Genomic DNA, 21,192 nt, shown 5'->3' on the forward strand with positions numbered 1-21,192 from the left:
TCAATTTCAACATTTCAGAGGTTCATGTAGGTACCTGGATGGTAGGGGTATGGGAGTGGGCAGTTTAAATAGTTCAGCACAGACTAGATGGCCCAAAGGGCCTGTTTCTGTGTTATAATTTTCTACAAGAATGTGAAATATTACAAAAATTCACTCTGTCTTTTTAACAGCTGTGCAGACCAACCATTCACATCAACAGGAATTTTTTATATGGCATTAAAACTGTGGCAATTAAAGTTAATAATACATGAAAGAAAATCCCAGATGCACATCAAGAAAGACTAATTGCGTGAGACTGTTTCAGTTACTGTGGGGCCAGGCACCCATGCAGCTCAGCAGGAACAGGGAATAATACCAATGGAGAGAGTCCAACTCAGCCAAGGTACAAATTGGAGATGGCAGAAATGTCCCATGCTTATAGAAACAGGAAGAGCATCAGGGAATTGATGGTCATTCCAGATACCAGCACTGTGCCCAGTCAAGAGATGATTTATCTGTCCAACTTGGGTTTAACCTCACTGTATCAGTGTGATTCCAGATCAAACCTTGGCAACTCAAGTAATCACATCTGAAATGTTGTCCTAAACCCATTGATGGATTTTGTAAATCTTTTACAGGTTAAAAATGAGAAGGAATTTGTCTCCAGAAAGCGCAAACATGGCACAACAGTTTTGTTGTCTCTGTCCAGATATTTAAGAAGTGGTGCGAGGGATTCAATCGACAATCCTTCCTGCTCAGACTGTGGGGAGGAAATCACTCGGTCATTTGACCAACTGGCACGCCCGTCATTTTACACAGGAGAAAGGCCGTTCACCTGCTCAGACAGTGGGAATGGATTCACTCAGTCATCTCAACTGAAGGTACATCAACAAGTTCACATTGGGCAAGGCCAATCACCTGTTCTGTGTGTGAGAAAGGATTCAGTTGTCTTACCACCTGTGGACACACCAGTCAGTTCACACTGGGCAAAAGCTGGTGATCTGCTGAATACCTGGGAAAGGATTCACTCAGTCATCTGACCTAATGGCACACCAGCGTGTTCACACTGGGGTGAGGCCGTTCACCTGCTCAGAATGTGGGAAGGGATTCACTCAGTCATCCCACCTACACAGTCACCAGCGAGTTCACACTGGGGAGAAGCCATTCACATGCTCAGTCTGTGGGAAGGGATTCACTCAGTCATCCACCCTACAGAGTCATCAGCGAGTTCACACTGGAGAGAGGCCATTCACCTGCTTAGAGTGTGGGAAGGGATTCACTCGGTCATCCCAACTACTGGCACACAAGCAAGTTCACACTGGGGAGTGGCCTTTCACCTGCTCAGAATGTGGGAAGGGATTCACTAAGTCATCCAGCTTACTGGTACATCAGCGAGTTCACACAGGGGAGAAGCCATTCAGCTGCTCAGTCTGTGGAAAGAGATTCATTCAGTCATCTTACCTGCAGAGTCATCAGCGAGTTCACACTGGGGAGAAGCCGTTCAGCTGCTCAGTCTGTGGGAAGAGATTCACTCAGTCATCCCACCTACAGAGTCATCAGCAAGTTCACACCGGGGAGAGGCCGTTCACCTGCTCAGACTGTGGTAAGAGATTCACTCAGTCTTCCACCCTACAGAGTCATCAACGAGTTCACACTGGGGAGAGACCGTTCACTTGCTCAGAATGTGGGAAGAGAGTCACTGATTCATCTGCCCTACAGAGACATCAGCGAGTTCACACTGGGGAGAAGCCGTTCACCTGCTCAGAATGTGGGAAGAGATTCACTGATTCATCCACCCTACAGAAGCATCAGCGAGTTCATACTGGGGAGAAGCCGTTCACCTGCTCAGAATGTGGTAAGAGATTCACTCAATTATCCAATCTACAGCGACATCATCGAGTTCACACTGGGGAGAAGCCGTTCACCTGCTCAGTCTGTGGGAAGAGATTCACTGATCCATCCACCCTACTGAGTCATCAGCGAGTTCACACTGGGGAGAAGCCATTCACCTGCTCAGAATGTGGGAAGAGATTCACTCGGTCATCCTACCTACAGAGTCATCAACAAGTTCACACTGGAGAGAAGCCATTCACCTGCACAGAATGTGGGAAGAAATTCACTTGGTCATCCACCCTACAGAGTCACCAGCGATTTCACACTGGGGAGAAGCCGTTCATCTGCTCAGACTGTGGGAAGGGATTCACTGACTCTTCCACCCTACAGAGACATCAGCGAGTTCACACTGGGGAGAAGCCATTCACCTGCTCAGAATGTGGGAAGGGATTCACTCAGTCATCCCACCTACTGGATCACAAGTCAGTTCACACTGGGGAGAAGCCATTCACCTGCTCAGTCTGTGGGAAGAGATTCGCTCACTCATCCAACCTACATAGTCATCAGCGAGTTCACACTGGGGAGAAGCCATTCACATGCTCAGAATGCGGGAAGAGATTCACGCACTCTTCCACCCTTCAGAGACATCAGCGAGTTCACACTGGGGAGAAGCCGTTCACTTGCTCAGATTGTGGGAAGGCATTCTCTCAGTCATCCCACCTACTGGCGCACCAGTCAGTTCACACTGGGGAGAGGCTGTTCACCTGCTCAGACTGTGGGAAGGGATTCACTCAGTCATCCAACCTACAGAGACACCAGCAAGTTCACACTGGGGAGAAGCTGTTCACCTGCTCAATCTGTGGGAAAGGATTCACTCAGTCATCCCGACTACTGGAACACCAGTCAGTTCATAGTGGGGAGTGGCCATTGTTATGAATCCCTAGGTTTCGTTTGATATGGACTGTCAATTTAAGAGAGATTAAGAAGGTGAATCAGTCTGATTTGCAGCTTGTTTTGTTTTAACCGAGGACACAGACACTCAGAGTCAGATGGAGATGGATGAAAAATGGAAGGATTGAAACCAGGGAACTAGTGGCGAAAGGTCACTGTTTAGAACTTTTCTGTGCCCACAAGGGTGGGTTAATTATCTATTCACCGTACATCAAATGTGTGGTTGTTTGATCCATGGGAGTGTATCTGATTTGAGGTATCCTGTGAAGTCCACTTATGTGTTAACCCTTGCCTGGGTGTGACGTGGTCATTCATTTGAAGATGATACCCCTCATGACAAGTCACTTTCGGTGATAATTCGTATGTAGATTTGTAAAGATGACAGATAAAATCTACAGCAACTGTTCTCTCATTTTAACACTGTGGAACCTGTAGAACAGACAGACGTACTTTATTGATCCTGAGGGAAATTGAGCCTCATTACAGCTGCACCAACCAAGAATAGTGTAGAAATATAGCAATATAAAACCATCAATAATTAAATAATAATAAGTTAATCTTTGCAAGTGGAAATAAGTCCAGTACCAGCCTATTGGCTCAAGGTGTCTGACACTCTGAGGGAAGATTAGAAAAGTTTGATGGCCACAGGCAGGAATGACTTCCTGTGACGCTCAGTGTTACATCTCGGTGGAATGAGTCTCCGGCTGAATGTACTCCTGTGCCTAAACAGTACATAATGGAGCGGATGGGAGTCATTGTCCAAGATGGCATGCAAATTGGACAGCATTCTCTTTTCAGACACCGCCATAGAGTGCAGTTCCACCCCCAGAACATCACTGGCATTATGAATGAGTTTGTTGTTTCTGTTGGTGTCTGCTACCCTCAACCTTCTTCCCCAGCACACAACAGCAAACATGATAGCACTGGTCACCACAGCCTCGTAGAACATCCTCACCATCGTCTGGCAGATGTCAAAGGACCTCAGTCTCCTCAGGAAATAGAGACGGCTCTCACCCTTCTTGTAAACAGCCTGAGTGTTCTTTGAGCAGTCCAGTTTATTGTCAATTCGTATCCCCAGGTATTTGTAATCTACCACCATGTCCACACTGACCCCTTGGATGGAAACAGGGGTCACCGGTGCCTTAGCCCTCCTCAGGTCCACCACCAGCTCCTTAGTCTTTTTCAAATTAAGCTGCAGATGATTCTGCTCGTACCATGTGACAAAGATTTCCACCATTGTTCTGTTCTCAGCCTCATCTCCCTTGCTGTTTGACATAACTGCCTTCTCTCGACATTTACCCTGAATTACAAATATCTCTCTCATCACCTATTTTGTGGATGAACTGAACTTTCATACATTACAATCTGAAGACTCCAAGCCTTGTTTCCCCTGAGCTCAATAGTTTGGGAGTTATATTTACACACATATATACACATAACACTGTTAATTTTTGTTTAACTTGCTTAAGTTACTATATTATAAGTGGATACTAATAAGCATTGTGGTTTTCACATCAAAAACGGACTCGAGTATTAGTCTGTTGCTGCTGGTTCGTTTCTGAAGCATTACGGTTCGTAACAAAATGGGGCCTGCATCTGGGATATGATCAAATTTGAGGATTGTTTAATTATCAATTTCATTTGGGAAATCTCTTTTGATTTATTTGTGTGTGGAAAATTTGCAGCAATGGATGTTGATAGATCTCAGGAAGTGCCAACCTCTGAGGCATTAGAGGACACCAGAAGGGTTGAGTTGTTTAGTATTGCTGAAAGTTTAAAACTTGCTAAGGAGAAATTGACAATGAGGAGGGCACAGATGCAGAGGATAATAGCTGAACTTTATGTTTCTGAGAGTGTGTTTAAAGTGGAGGAGTTGGAGGTGTTTCCTGAAAGTAAACCTCATGAGCTTGAGCTCCAGTACAAGTGAGAAAAATTAAAGATGGAGGCTGCGGAAAGGCAGAGGCAGTTTGAGGCTAGAGAGGCAGAAAAACAGAGAGAAGAGGCAGAAAAACAGACAGAAAATTGTCTCATAAAGTGTAATAAAGGGAAAGGCTTAGCATGCCTATTCTGCTTTGACAGTTGATGAAGCAGCTGATTATTTGTACTGCACCAATCATCGCCACTGGGCTATAAACATGCAGGAGCATTGTGTGGTTCAGTGCTTTGCTCAAAGCCACTCACACTGCCTTGGCTGAGGCTCGAAAACATGACTTTCAGATCGCTAGTTCAACACCCTAACCAGCTGGCCACCCACCACACATTATGACCTAGTGAAGCAGGCTGTGCTCAAAGCTTATGAGTTGGTCCCAGAAGCATACAGGCAAAAGTTTAGAAATTTGAAGAAACCTGTGAACCAGACTTATATGGAATTTGCTTATGAGAAATTTGTGTGTATTGCCCGCTGGTGCACATATAAAAATGTAAATGTAAATGTAAATGATGATTAAATGAGTTAGTTTTAACTGAAGAATTCAAAAAGTGTGTCCCTGATGACATAAAGACGTATTTAGATGGAAATGATGCTGCCACTATGCAGGAGTCTGCTAGATTAGCAGATCAATTTGCTTTAACTCATAAGGCTATGGTTACCCTGAATAAGAGTTTCGAAAAGAGTAGCAGGGATAACCAGGGTAAACCAGAAATTAATGCTGGGATTTGTCACAGTTGTCAAGTTTTGGCTAAACCTCATCAGGTCACCCCAGTGGCCCCACTGTGGTCTATACCTGCATTCTATGAACCCTTTTCTAAAGTTATAGAGAATTATGTTGGCCCATTGCCAAAGACTAAAGCTGGCCATCAGTATCTGCTAACTATTATGTGTACTGCGTCCAGATTCCCAGAGGCAATACCTCTCAGAAATATTAAAGCTAAGTTGAAGGCTCTTACTGAGTTTTTTTTTACTTTATTCGATTTGCCTCAAGAAATCCAGTCTGTTCAAGGAAGTAATTTTACATCTGGGTTATTCCAGCAGGTAGTTTCTGAACTGGGAACAAAACAAATTACATCATTTACATACCATCCGGAATCACAAGGGGCTTTAGAAAGATTTCACTCTACCCACAAAACAATGATTAAGACATACTGTGTTGAAAATGGAAACGACTAGGATGAAAGAATACATTTGCTTTTGTTCGCAGTAAGAGAGTCGGTTCAGGAATCATTGGGCTTTACTCCATTTGAACTCGTATTTGGACGCAGAGTGAGGGGACCTTTGACCTTGTTAAAGGGACAGTGGATTGATGGGGATGTACATGTTAACTTGTTAGACTATGTTTTAAATTTCAAAAATAAACTACACCAATTCTGTGGTCTAGCGAGACAAAACTTAAAGATTTCTCAAAACAAAATGAAGTGTTGGTTTGATAAGCAGGGTTGTGAAAGAAAATACCGGGTGGGGGATAAGGTGCTTGCCTTATGTTGACGAATCCACTTCAGGTGAAATTCAATAGACCGTTTGAAATAGTCTCTCAATTTAACGATGTGAATTATGTTATTACAACACACAGCCTACGTAAACTAACACACCTGGCACACATAAATATGATAAAGCCTTGTTTTGACGATCAGGCACCATCTGTGAGTGTTGTTGTCAAAGTATATGAATCTGGCAACCCTGAGCTTGAAACAATTGACTCGTCTGAGACTTTTCACAAGCCAAACGTGGTCCCAGTTAAGCTAATGAACTCCGTTGTTCCAGAAAATATTGATAACAAGTTGGCTCATCTGCAGCCAAAGCAACAACAACAGCTGAAGGAATTAATTCTGAAGTTTAAAGATCTCTTTCCCGATGTTCGCAAGCCAACCACGGTCTCATCACATGACGCAGATATTGGTCAAGCCAAACCGATTAAACAACACCCATATCGCATGAACGTAGAGAATGTAAATTGGCTGAGCAATTGTTGTAAGCGTGGAAACAGATTCAGTAGGTCTCAGGGGCACAGATTATGGGAAGGTAAATGCAGTAACAAAAACAGATGCCTATCCTATCGCTAGGATAGATGATTGCATCGATAAAGTTGGAATAGCTAATTTCTTACAAAGATTGATCTGTTGACAGGGTATTGGTGTGTTCCATTGACGGACAGACATAGAGAAATTTCTGCCTTTGTGACACCATCTAGGTTGTATGAATACAATGTTTTGCCTTTTGGAAAGAAAAATGCTCCAGGAACATCCCAGAGAATGATTAATTTTGTAATTCGAGGGTTGGAACACACAGATGCCTATATTGATGACTTAGTCACAGGGAGTGACACTTGGGAAGAGCATATCTCTGATTGGTAAGAAGGCTCTCAGAAGGTTTCTGGGAATGGATGGATATTATCGTAAGTTCTGTAAGAACTTTGCTGCTCTCGCTCTTCCTCTGACTAATCTCCTGAAGATGGGTGAAAAGTTTGTTTGGACTGAACCTTGTCAGGAGGCATTTGATCGATTGAAAGATATTATTTGAGATTAGGCCAATCAATGTAGTATTCTCAGCAAATTTAATTAGCAGATTGGAGCTGTGGGTGGCAACACAAGTCATGGGTGCACAGAGAGTAAAGGAGAGGGCCAAAGAGACAACCCTGTGGGGTATGTGTGCTGAGGGTCAGAGAGACAGAGGAGATGGAGCCCACTCTTACCACCTGCTGTTGATCTGACAGGAAGTCCAGGATTCAGCTACACAAGGCAGGGTGAAGCCCGATGTCTCTGAGCTTCTTGTCGATTCTTCACGCCTTTGTATTGCTACTGCTCTGCCATGACTTCAAGGAGCTGCAGAGAACTTTGGAGAGCAGAGAACATCAGAGAAACAAGCCTCCAGTCCATGGACTCTCCCTACACTTCCCCTCCCTCGGAAAAGCAGGCCATGTACACAAAGAACCTCATAACCTGGACATTCTTGCTGCAAACCCGTTCCCACATTGGCAGAGAGATACAAAAGCCTTAAAGGTGTACCTGATGTACCACCAGGCTGAAGGACGGTTTCCTGTCTGCGGTTATAAGCCAAATGAATGATAAAATGGACTGGGCCTCACAGTGTAACTCGACGTGACCCTGCACCATATGTCTATCTGCACTGCACTTTCTCTGCAGCCATAATACTTTGTTACAGTTATTTTTTTATTGTCTATGAGCTCAATGTACTGTTGTAATATATAGATCTGTGTGGATGGTACATCAGGCAAGATTTTCACTGTAGCTCAGTACGTGATGATAATAAACAAATACACCACTTTAATTGTGTGGAAATATTAGACAGACTGAGCTTCTGCTCCGGAACCACAGAAGGAAACTGACCAGTTGTCATTTCTGTGGAAAGCAAATATATGGAAAATGCTTCAATCTCACATTGCGATCAGTGGTAACTGGGATCAGGTGACTGGTGATGGGTCTCCCATATCAATATCAGAATCATGTTTGATAGCACCAGCATATGCCATGAAATTCGTTGTCTCTGCGGTAGCAGTAGAACCTAATTCTTAACAAAAGATCTTAACAATTGTGACTTAAAGTAAGTATATATATATATATATATATATATATCGTACAAAAATATAAAAAAATTGTAATAAGCTATTCTAATTGTGTAAATGTAATAATCTAATTTAATTGTGTGGAGCTATTTGATCCGGATCTCACTGCGTTGTCTGAAGGGGACAAAGGTGAAGCTACATGTACACGTCGAGCAGTGACCCGCAAATGCTGCAGATCTGCAGAAAAACGTGAACAGGAAACGGGATCAGGTGACGGGTGGAGGGTCTCCCTCCTGAACTGGTGACTCTGCTCCATGGCCCTAACATGCTGTCCGACCCATCCGCCGCATTCTCCACATTATTCCATATTTATACCAGATACATGTCTACTTTTCCACACCATATCTACCCCGATCCCTTTCCCTCCACCCCCAGGTCACAGAGTCACGGGCTCGATTCCCATCCCCTTTTTCAGAGACTGGGATGACTGGTTCAACCGGTAATGATGTTCTGCATTTCAATGTGTTCACCTCTCAGTCCTCGATTCTCTAAATGACATTTAGAGTTACCACATTTGATCTTTCTTCAGGTTATGACCCCACCACTCCAGGGATCAGTCAAGTGAATCTTCATTACACTCTCTATAACAAATACTCTCTAACCTCATTGTTTATGGAATTAATTTCCATCTTCTGCAGCCCCGTGTTGCCCCAACCACTGAGCTCCCACCCCTGTCACTATTTTCACCTTCCACCTCCCCCCTAACCTGGAATCCACCTCTCACTCCCCAGCTCATGCCCCATCCCTACCTCTCACCTCTTCTCTGACTATTTCCCCTCCACTCTCAGTCCAGAGGGAGGGTCTCGGCCCGAAATATTTACGGTCCATCTCCCTCCACAGATGCTGTCCGACCCACTGAGCTCCTCCGGCAGTTTGCTCTTTGGTCTGTATAACCCGTGTTAATATGGGGAGCGGGATTTTACACCATATTGCAGGGTTAGGGTTAATGGACTTTTCGGTGAGACAACAACATTAATCAGGGGTTTCATCACTGAATCCAGTGTTGTGGGATGTAAAGTCCCCTGTTATGTGTCCGGCTGTGCTATGTTGTTGGTGAAGTGGGCAGCGTGGCGTTTCTCTCGATTCGGGTCACAACACCAGAATTGCCAGCGGGATCCACACACAGTGTGTTAGTCAGCAGAAAACCTTTCGTCCCTGTAGTCTTTGTCTCCTGGTAAACTCAACACCCTGACACTGTGGACCATAGATACCCCTTCCTCTCAGAGTCAGGGGATCATTCAGACAGCTGATCGCTGAGAGGAATTATATTTATTGGTCATTAAAGTTCGCCCAGATACGTTTGGACGGATTTGATGTGGAGTTCGGGGTGTCAGAGTGAAAGGGCCGGACGGCCGAACTCCCTCCGTTGTCCAAACATCCTTCCAGGTGAGGCGACACTTCACCTGTGAATCTTCCCGGGTCGGCTGTTGTGTCCGCTGCTCCCGATGCGGCCGCCTCCACACTGGTGACACCGGCTCCTCCGCAGTTGTGTCGGGTTGGAACGTTTTTAACGGGTGTCGATATTTTTCTACCCTTTTGTGCGGGTGGGGTGGGTTTTGGGGGTTGATGATCGGGAGGCCGTCCTTTCTGATGCGGGGGGTGGGGAGGGAGTTTCATTTTTTTTTTCTCTGAACGACTTTCACGATTTCTTTGTTTCGTGGTTCTCTGGAGAAGGAAAAAAAAACTCAGCGTTATTTAGGAATTCCTGCTTTGATAATAAATTAATCTTTGAACCATCCACTCCGAGCGGGACTTCCCGGTGTCCAGACATTTCAATTCCGATTCCCATTCCCGTTCCGACGTGTCATCCCATCCCTTGCCAAGATGAGGCCATCCTCAGGGTGCGGGATCAGCAACTTGTATTCCGTCTGGGTGCCCCCACCCACCCTGATGGCATGGATATCGATTTCCCCTTCCGGTGAACAAATTTACCTCACACCCCTCCGTCCCACTCCCTCTCATCCCCTCTGTCTTTGTACGTCCTCTCACCTGCTTATCACTTCACTCTGGGCCCACTGCTCCATCCCTTTCTCAATATATTGAAGTGTACCTGTGAGTGTCGATACTCAAAATATCCTCACACGTCAGGTGTTACATGGTTCGACCTTTATACATCCTGTTTAGTGTTTAAATATATAAAAAGTTAAAGAAGCTTGAATCTTTACATAAATTATTATCGCAACTATACGTATATAAAACATTGTATTTTGGAAGTGACAAATGTTAACGGGAGGAGAGCAACCATTTAGGAGGTTTGGAAATGCATTTCATCTCGTTCATTTCCTCACTAAATTACTCTTTTTTCCTATCAACGCAAAGAGAAAAAGAGCCTCTTTTCAATCAACTACAGTTGGTGGAGCGAGGCCAAGGAGTTAATCAGCTACTAATGATATGAAATGACGTAAAACTAGCTTGTAGCCTAGAATTTTTTTTCCATTTGGCTTCCAAAACAAAATTAAATTTATCCAGGTGTAGAAGGGGATTTTGGATGATTAGCTTGTGTATCTGATCAAAATCAGGAAGAAGATGAGCGAGCACTGAATTTTTCTTTCATTATTTTCCACTCTTAAACATAGGTTTCGATGTTCATTCCGTGCTTATTATAGCTCCTTCCTGGAATCCAATGGTACCCATTGGAAAGAGCGGAAAAATGCTCGCATTTGTGTACAGGTATTTTCCAGCTTCATGGACAACGGGTCGAGCGAGAAGGAATTTCACAAATACCTAAATTAAAAACAGTCACAGCTCCAGGATTTCACCAAAAACGATCAAATATCCTAATGTTATTAGTGGTATTTTTCCCCACCAGCCAACACCCCTACTTCCCAACCCCCGCTTCTGTAAATTTCCCTCTATTTAATATCCGGGGTTGTTAAATTCCCCGCTTGTTTATTTTGACTGTTTTACAGAGGTGTCGGAGCGGCTCTCCGGTGAGCTCTGGTAGCACTGCACCCCTGAATGTATGAGACAGTACAGTGTTAAATGTAAAACCCTGAACAGTGTCGATGATCAGAGGGATCTTAGACTCCAAGTTCATCGCTCCCTGAAAGAGACAGCACAGATTGATCGGGTGGTTAAGAAGCAAATGGCATGGTTGTCTTTATTAGTTGAAGCACTGAGTTCAAAAGTCGGGAAGTTGTGTTGCAGCTTTGTTAAACTATTTAGACCACATCTGGAGTGTTTCATGCAGTTCTGGTCGCCCCCATTCTCGGAAGGATGTCGGGGCTTTGGAGAGGGTGCAGAACAGTTTTACCAGGATACTGACTGGATTAGAGGGCATGAGCTATAACAAGAGGCTGGACAAACTTGTGTTGTTTTCTCCAAAGCGGCGCAGGCTGGGGTGAGACTGGATGGACTTTTATCAGATTACGAGAGGAATAGATAGAGTGGACAGAGGGTATGTTTTTTCCTGGGGGTTTGAAATATCTGACACAGTTAAGGTGAGAGGAGATGTGAGGGGCGTCTGTTTATTTCCACTGAGTGCTGGGAAGCTGGAGTCTACGTCTGGGGTGTTAGACCCCACCTGTCACGTGATCCCATTTGCCCCTCCCATTTAACCATAGATGTAACGATCTCTTTGTGCATGTTCACAATCTCCAGGTGGGTGGTCATGCATCCTCTATGTTGTGTTGGGGAAATCTGATGTTGGCCACTGAGTCCCGTTAACTTCCCCCGAACTCGCCTCGTTTCCTGAGGCTCCTCACATTTGTCCTGGAGCCTTATGGCTGTTGTGTCTTCTGCCGGACTGGGGTGGGTCCCAGATTGTGGGGATCTTTGATTTTACTGCCTGCTTTACCGAGGGACTGGGAAGTCTAGGGGGGAGGATGGTTTCTGTGATGTGCTGATCTGGATCCAAAGGTCTCTGCTGTTCCTCACAGTCACGGGCGGAGCAGTTACCATGCAAAGCGTGAAGTGTCCGGATGGGAAACTCTCTATGGTGTGTAGATAAAAATTTGGTGAGGGCCACAGTATATCTGGCAAAGGTCTTGTTATTTTTGCTAATTCTGTCATTTTAGAATCTTTTGTACAATAGTATGTACTATTCATTCAGTACCTATGTGTTGCTGGAGGACCATCAGTGATCGTCCTTGATCCCTTCTCCCACCTGGTTCCATCTGCTCATCTTGTTCAAACTCTGTCCAGTCTCCTCACAACACCCAACTCCGCTTCAGTGATGTACACCAACCATCTGGGTCAACCTCAGTCCGCCTTGTATCCCACCTCCTCAATGTTATATATCAGCAAACTTTCTTCCAACCCTTGTCTTCATTGTGAAGTGTTCTTTTGTACCTTTGGCCTCGCTGAGTCATTTCCAGAATCGGTTATTGTTAGCTGGAATGCCGGAGGGTCATCAGGTCCCAGTTCTGTTGTGCATTGGTGTGGAGGTGCTAGTTTATGAACAGTGACGGGCAGACACACTGCAGCAAAGAGTACTGGGAGAGTTGGTGTTTCGGCTCTAATCCTGTGATCGGCATTCCAGGCAAATGGAACTGTTGGTGTTTTGGCTTTGACTTTGGTTTGAGCTTCTACAGATCGGGCTGGATGATCGTCCTGCAATGAAGCAGAAATTTCGGGCAGCTGGACATTGGTTGTGGGGAAATCCCGGATTGCACTACCCAGTGTGAGATGTGGGGACAATGTGTGAGACTCTCAGGGTCGGTGAGTGGCAGATTCAGCTGTGTGATTGTGAGGTTTGGTCCTGGGATGTAACAGATTTTGATCCAGGTAAAATCGACCCAGCAATCGAGCTGTTTGGGCTTGTGAGGTGTTGAGTGAGTATTGCTAACAAAGTTTACATAAGTAATCCCAGGAATGATCGGTGGAGCATTTGAAGGTTTTGGACCTGTGCTCAATGGAGTTCAGAGGGATGGAGAGTCTGCGATCTGACAGCACTGTCTCAGAATAAAGATGCTTCTCCTTAAAACTGAGATGAGAAAATTTTTTTGGCTAAAAGGTGTCTGATCTGTGGAATTTGTTGCCACAGAGGTTGATTGAGGCTGCCGTTTGAGTATATTTATGACAGAGATTAATATACTCATGATTGCTAAGTAGCTTCACCTAATTCTGTTCCTGTGTCTTATGTCTTACCATGATTGAATGATGGCTCCTTCTTATCCCATATCATTCTTTGATATGTGAGGGGCAATAAAATATTGTTCACTGAGATCGTTAAATCTGCCTTCAGTGTTTAAATCTCAGTGAGTTTTGTTCTTAGTAACATTACGCAGAAATGTTTAGTTCTCCTTTTCATTATCAACGTGCTCCATTGTCTCTCTGGTTAAAGTTAGACCTGTGGTGAGAGATTTACTTGAAGAAAAACCCCAACTGGAGGCAAACCACGACTGTAAGAGGAGGGAACAACAACAAGTGAACCAGCCCGAGGATTGAGAGCATCAACTGGAGAGAAACCAATCTGACTCGGAGATTCCGGTGATTCAGTCAGGAGAAAGTCTGGTGAGTCTCATGTACTCAAACACTGGTCCTTTAGACATTACATACCTGTACAAAGGAAGGTAGGAAATAGTTGGAGTGAGACTGAATGTGCCCAGAAGAACCAGTTATGCCTCTGTCAGACCCAGTTCCAATCACTCCAGGTCTGGTAATGTGCTTCCAGCACCCCGGCCCTTTGAAACCACTCCCATTCCCTCACAGTGGTCACTCAGTTCAAGGTCTTGCATCCTCTGATGTAGCTTTTGGTCAGTTCTGAGTGGGGAGAGAGAAAGAGAGGGGAGTGTTTATACTGACTCTCTTTCAAAAACAGTATTTGTTTGAACTTGCTGCAAACTCTCTCCCCATACCCTGTACTTTCTCAACCAAATTATTGACATAGATGACAAGTAGCAATGGGCGTAACCCCAGGGAATGTCACTAAGCACAGGACTCGAGTCTAAGAAACAGTCTCTCACCATCACCCTCTGATTCCTACCACCCAGCCATTCCCAGACCCTGGGGCTCTGTAACAAACTCAATGTTAACAGGAAGATTAGTCCGTGATTAAGATGATGAGAGAATTGTGGACTCCTGAAAGGACATGCGAGCTGAGCTGTCTGATTCATTGGACCAGATCCACCTTCGTTGACAACGTAATTTACCCCTTGTCCATCCACCCAAGTCATGTTACTTCCGATAACCCACAGTACCCCAATCACCCTCCGCACACCCACACCCTTCTGACCATTCACCCCACACCGACACATAGACAGGCCCCCTTCACCCACGTCACCCTCCCAGCTTGGGGAACCACAACAAACTGATCCCGTGATCCCGACACAGTGCAAAACTAAAACCAGGGATGCAAGACTGGCGAGCCTGGAGCCTCCAGCTGTCCGGCTTGGTCCCGGCCCTTTCCCACTGTACCCGGCCCTGGATTTACACAAACCTGAGATTAACCCCTTCCTCACCGCCACCTGAACAGGAGAAACACCCGCATCAGCTAGGGTTGAGCTGCAGTTGGTCCCCGTATGTGTAAAAACTCCCCGCTGTCGGATATGGAGACCAGAATCGTACCCGGTAAAACCATATAACAATTACAGCACGGAAACAAGCCATCTCGGCCCTTCTAGTCCATGCCGAACGCTTACTCTCACCTCATTCCACTTACCTGCACTCACCCCATAACCCTCCATTCCTTTCCTGTACATATACCTATACAATTTTTTTTTTAAATGACAAAATCGAACCTGTCTCTACCACTTCCACTGGAAGCTCGTTCCACACAGTTACCACTCTCTGAGTAAAGAAGTTACCCCTCGTGTTGCCCCCTAATCTTTTGCCCCTTAACTCTCAACTCATGTCCTCTTATTTGAATCTCCCCTACTCTCAATGGAAAAAACCTGTCCACGTCAACTCTGTCTATCCCCTCATAATTTTAAATACCTCTATCAAGTCCCCCCACAACCTTCTACGCTCCAAATAATGAAGACCTAACTTGTTCAATCTTTCTCTGTAACTTGGGTGCTGAAACCCAGGCAACATTCTGGTAAATCTCCTCTGTACTCTATTGACATCTTTCCTATAATTTCATGACCAGAACTGTATACAAAACTCCAAAATCTGGCCTCGCTAATGCCTTCTACAATTTTAACATCACATCCCAACTCCAATACTCAATGCTCTGATTTATAAAGGCCAGCATACCAAAAGCTTTCTTCACCACATGAGATTCCACCTTCAGGGAAATATGCACCATTATTCCTAGATTTCCTCACACTGTCTACAAGCTTTCTCTATTTGTGAACTAACCACTTCTCTCCTAGTCTCTTCAATTTGATTCCCACCCCCCAACCATTCTAGTTTAAAGTCTCCCAGTAGCCTTCACAGATCTCCCGCCAGGATATTGATCCCCCTAGGTTTCAAGTGTAACCCATCATTTTTGTACAGATTACTCCTGCCCCAAAAGAGGTCCCAATGATCAAGAAACTTGAATCCCTGCCCCCTGCTCCAATCTTTCAGCCACACATTTATCCTCCACCTCATTCCATTACTACTGTCACTGCCGCGTGGCACAGTCAGTAATCCCGAGATTACTCCAGCCCTCCCTTCGTGCTCCCTCTCTCCCTCACTCTCAATTCCCCCTCACCCCTTCCTTGTCATCACAAGGATGTTGCCAGGTCTGGAGGACTTGTGTTATAAGGAGAGATTGAACAGGCCAGGACTTTATTCCTTGGAATGTGGAAGATTGAGGGGAGATTTGATGGAGGTATACTACAATTATGAGGGTTAGAGATAGGGTAAAAGCAAGCTGGCTTTCTCCACTGAGATGGGGTGTGACTATAATCAGAGGCTATGGGTTAAGGGTGAAAGGTGAAACGTTCAGGGGAACATGAGGGGAAACTTCTGCCAGGTGAGTTTCCAAAGAGATCACCAGCTCGTAACCCAGCACGGATGGAAAGCGTGCAGGGGAGCCGGCTAGATTCAAACTCGGGACCTTTCGTCCTGAAGTCTGGCACTGATGCCACTACGCCACCAGCCAGGTCAGGAGATATTGACATGGCATTGAAACTATGGCACTGTATATTAACATTACATAAAGGAAAACCCTAGCTACACGCCAACAAATGCTATTTAAGTGAGAGGGTTTCTGTTACTGTGGGGACAGACACCCTTTCAGCTCAGTGGGAAGAGGGACTAATTCAAATGGACAGAGTCAAACACAGCCAAGTCACAGATTGGAGATGGCATAAGTGCCCCATTCTTATAGAGCATCAGAGGGTTTGAGGGTCGTCCCAGATACCAGTACTGTGCCCAGTTAGAAGGTGATTTCGCTTTCCAATGTGGTGAACTTCACTGTAACAGTGTGATGTCGGATCACACCTTGGCAACTCAAGTGATCTCATCTCAAATGTTGTCCTTCACCCACTGATGGATTTTTAACTCTTTTCACAGGTTAAAATCGACAAGGAATTTGTCTATGGGAATTCAAACACAACACACCAGTTGTGCTGTCTCTGTCTAGATATTTAAGGAGCAAGTGATTCAATCCGCCATCCTTCCTGCTCAGACTGTGGGGAGGGATTCACTCGGTCATCTGACCAACTGGCACGTCCGTCACTTTACACAGGGGAGAGACCGTTCACCTGATCAGACTGTGGGAATGGATTCACTCAGTCACCTCAACTGAAACTACATACTGGGCAAGGCCATTCATCTATTCTGTGTGCGGGAAGGGGTTCAGTCGGTCTTCCCACCTGTGGACACAGCAGGCAGTTCACACTGGGCAGAGGCTGGTCATCTGTTGAATTTGTGGGGAAGGATTCACTCAGTCATCTGGCCTAATGGCTCACCAGGGAGTTCACACCGGGCAGCGGCTGTTCGCCTGCTCAGACTGTGGGAAGGGATTCACTTGCTCATCTAAACTGAAGGTACATCAGCGTGTTCACACTGGTGAGAGGCCGTTCACCTGCTCAGACTGTGGGAAGGGATTCACTTGCTCATCCACACTAAAGGCACACCAGCGAGTACACACAGGGGTGTGGCCATTCACCTGCTCTGAATGTGGGAAGGGATTCAGTCAGTCATCTGATCTACAAAAACACCAGCGAGTTCACACTGGGGAGAGGCCGTTCATCTGCTCGGACTGTGGGAAGGGATTCAGTCATTCATCCACCCTACACAGTCACCAACGATTTCACACTGGGGAGAGGCCATTCACCTGCTCAGAATGTGGGAAAGGATTCAGTCATTCATCCACCTTACAGAGACACCAGCGAGTTCACACTGGGGAGAAGCCATTCACCTGCTCAGAATGTGGGAGGGGATTCACTCAGTCATCTGATCTACAAAACCACAAGCGAGTTCACACTGGGGAGCGGCCATTCACCTGCTCAGTCTGTGGGAAGGGATTCACACAGTCGTCCAAACTATTGGCACACCAGTCAGTTCACACTGGGGAGCGGCCGTTCACCTGCTCAGACTGTGGGAAAGGATTCACGCTGTCATCTAATCTACAGAGGCACCAGCGAGTTCACACTGGGTAGAGGCCGATCACCTGCTCAGTCTTTGGCAAGAGATTCTCTCGGCCATCTCCACCAAATGTGCATGATTGTCAAGTCAAACTTGAGTTTCAGGAAGGTATCAAGGAAGAGCAAGAATTCACTCGCAGAGAGGACGGAACCTTCTGCCTGAGGGCGGTTTCTGCCCAGAACATTTGGGCGGACCCCGCAGCGTCACAGTGGCAGTCCGAGAGCAGCGTCACATCCCGCGGTAAAATGCCGAACTTTAAATAATTGTTGAGACTGTTTCAGGGAGAGGAGCACGGCTGTCACTGCGTTTGGGTGAACTCCGCCATCGGGATCATCGCACACAGGCACTTCTTGAAAACGGCGCAAGGCTTAAGAAGAGCTCGCGGACCTTCAAAAGGGTTCACCCAGTTTGGAATCATAACGATCCAGTAGAGAAACGGAGGTGCAGGTCCGAAATGTCTCCGAAGTTCGACAGGCAGCCAGTTTTTCACCTGATCCTAATGCTAATGCTACTGCCACTGCCTTATGACTTATGACTATCCTTGACTAGACTAATGACTGACTTACCGCTGGTTATTTATGACTACTGACTAATAATTATTAACTGCCACGCTTGCGAAAATAAAAATAAAAAAGGAAAAAGAAGGAAAGCTGTTTGGTCATTGAGTGGAATCCAGTTAAAACCTTCGGGTAGGCGTATTCAGTCCCTTTCAGGTGGGGAAGCTGCACATGGGAGCAAGAACTCCGACTTGACAGTGAAAAAGTGGTTGACAGTGAAAATACTGCTTGACAACACTGTTTGACCAGGAAACAGAAATCTGGGAGCTTTGAGCAGGAACAGCAAGAGGAATAACCTGGAGTCCTGAAAAAGGAAGGAAATCAAGTTCAGATAAAACAACATCAAAGCAACACTAAAAAGTTGTACTCTCACCTGTGAAGCGGTACAACATCCTTGAAAGTAATTTTGATTCGGATTTCCAGTATCATTCTTTAATTTTTCATACATCGATAAAACTTCCAGTTGAGAGAAAAAAAATAAACACATAGCTTTTTTCCCGTGGCTCCGGAAGTTGATTAATTTTCAGCGTACATTGATGATCAATATAAATATATGTTCCTGCAGTGAGATTTGCTTTACTCAGCACGCGACCGCACGGAAGTTGTGGCCACAGAGAAACAGAGAACAGAGGGAAACAGAGGGAAAGAAACAGACTGTGACGGGGCCTCGGGATGTGAACAAGGATAAAGCCGGAGATATGCGTGGACAACGAGGGAGCAGGTCGAAGATGGAGATGGAGTTGAAAAAGAAGGAAAATAATGCACACAGGCTATATTTCAGCCCGATCACGTCTCCCTCACGGTGAAACTCACTAGTCTGCAATGAGATTAAATTCTGTTCAGAACAAGACCGGACGTGCGGACAGAGAGAAACAGGGAACAGAGGAAAAAGATTTTCACGGGACCCAGAATGTGAATGGAGATAAAGAGGCAGATAGGAAAGGACAAAGCGGAGCAGTTCGGAGATGGAAAAAGAGTTGGAAAAGTAAAGAAACACACTTACACACACACACACACACACACACACACACACACACACACACACACACACACACACACACACACACACACACACTCCGCTATGTTTCAGTCTGATCCCGTTCCCCTCACCGGCGTGGGGGAAGGAGTGAGCGAGGACAATGTGAGAGGTATTGGGAGTAAAACACCGTGAGCGTCAATGAAAAGGCTGAATCAGAAACAACGGAGAGAATGGAGAAAAGGGAGAGGATTCTTCCTAACTGGACCAACCCAGAGTAAAACACTGTCAGATGTAATGGAGATTATTAAAATAAAACGGGCGGGATCTGACTATAGACCCTCCATCCGGGTGAATTACAGCTGAGGTGACCGCTACATATTACATATTTGATGAAGGACACATTTCACCTGTACGGGGTAAACAGCGAGTGAAATATATCATCGCAAAACGCATGCGTATTTCAGAGCGCTCAGTTGTTACCCGTGGTTCTACATATCGGCAAGTGGATAGATTATGGAGGAAACATGGTGTTTGGCTGAAATCTCCGGCAGAAACCAACAAGTCGCTCTATGATTTAAGGAATTTGGTTAACAGTTCCAGCGGGTATTTCACCGCGTTCTTCAGCTCCTCTCTGAACTTGCTCTGAGTCACGGCGTAAATACATGTGTTGGTGCAGGAGCTGAGGATCTGCAGCATCGTCGCCGTGGATTCTGCGATATAAATCGGATCCGTGTCCGAGTAACGAGGGATGTTTGCAATCAGTACGTAGATATCAAAAACCAGCAGAGTTAACCACAGAAATATGAAACTACCGGTTATACTGAATAGCACAACCACCGATTTCCTTCGGTTCTCCATCTCCGGGTCCTTCTCATTCTTCCCGTTGCTGCGGCCCCGGAGCCCCATCCGGACTTTATTAGCGGACAAAATCCGTCTGACTGTCAGAGCATTGAACAATAAAATCAGAACAAACGGGAGACAAGGCATGAAAACGCGATGAATCATCTGAAGTGCGGCCCACGAGGGAGACGTATAGAAACTGTCTTTGGTCACACAGCCATAGAAAACTTCATCAATTATCACCAAAGGCTCCAATGTAAAGTAGAAAGTGATACTTTCTAAACAGCCCAGAACACTCACTGTCCCGATAATCACAGCCGCCGTTCTTTCGGTGCAATATTTTGTTTTCAGCTTTTCACAACAAATGGCCACAAATCTGTCACAGGTGAACGCGACGGTCAGCCAGACAGAGACCCCGGTGCTTCCTAAGAGCAGGCAACGAACAACCCTACAAACGGGAGTCCAATGGAGGAAGGAAGAACTAAAGTATAAGAAAACAGTCCATTTCAGCAGAGGGTCAGAGATAACGACCAGGAGATCGGCCGCTGCCATTACCAGCAGGTAGCGAGTGATGCATTTGGAGAGACCGCACTTTCCTCGGGACAGGATAACAATCGCCACCAGGTTAACTGCAAGGGAGAGAGAAAGGAGCAGAGAAATTACTGACCTGTCTGGGCAATAGAGCAAAATATTATGATTAGACATCAACTTATGTTTTTTTCTCTCCTACAAATGGTGGAAATTGGACCCAGAACATATGAACCCGCTGACAGTGTGCAATATCGGCGTGACAGAGAACTCTCCGCGAGTTTTGTAAATGGGTTCAATCTGGGGGAATTCCCAAACCAGATGACAGATGACAGCTGGTTAAACGCTTCCTGGCCGCAGTAAGGATTGGGTCTGATACACCAACGTCACTGGCCTGAGCATCACAGGAATGAAATGAAGTCCACATCGGCGGTTCCCTCTGCTCATATTTCTAACATAAATGAGCCATTCGCGTTGTTCCATCACCCAGTCAGGCAATTCACAGTCGATTCATACGGACAGAACAGAAGGTCGGCTGGCTCCCACG

General features: G+C 45.6%; 1 long non-coding RNA gene and 1 pseudogene across 2 annotated transcripts; both read left to right on the forward strand.

The window, feature by feature from the left end:
- The first annotated feature begins 749 nt into the window (after positions 1 to 749).
- Positions 750 to 18,578, forward strand: LOC132389033 (oocyte zinc finger protein XlCOF6-like; annotated as a pseudogene).
- LOC132389034 (uncharacterized) lies at positions 10,021 to 16,763 on the forward strand. Of its 2 annotated transcripts, none has more exons than XR_009510406.1 (3): positions 10,021 to 10,949; positions 13,564 to 13,733; positions 16,665 to 16,763. It is a non-coding gene; the product is annotated as an uncharacterized LOC132389034 (long non-coding RNA). The 2 variants fall into 2 exon arrangements; XR_009510407.1 differs by lacking the exon at positions 10,021 to 10,949 and adding an exon at positions 12,491 to 12,938.
- Positions 18,579 to 21,192: the final 2,614 nt, after the last annotated feature.

Source organism: Hypanus sabinus, unplaced genomic scaffold (genome assembly GCF_030144855.1).
Source record: "Hypanus sabinus isolate sHypSab1 unplaced genomic scaffold, sHypSab1.hap1 scaffold_464, whole genome shotgun sequence".
NCBI lineage: Eukaryota > Metazoa > Chordata > Chondrichthyes > Myliobatiformes > Dasyatidae > Hypanus > Hypanus sabinus.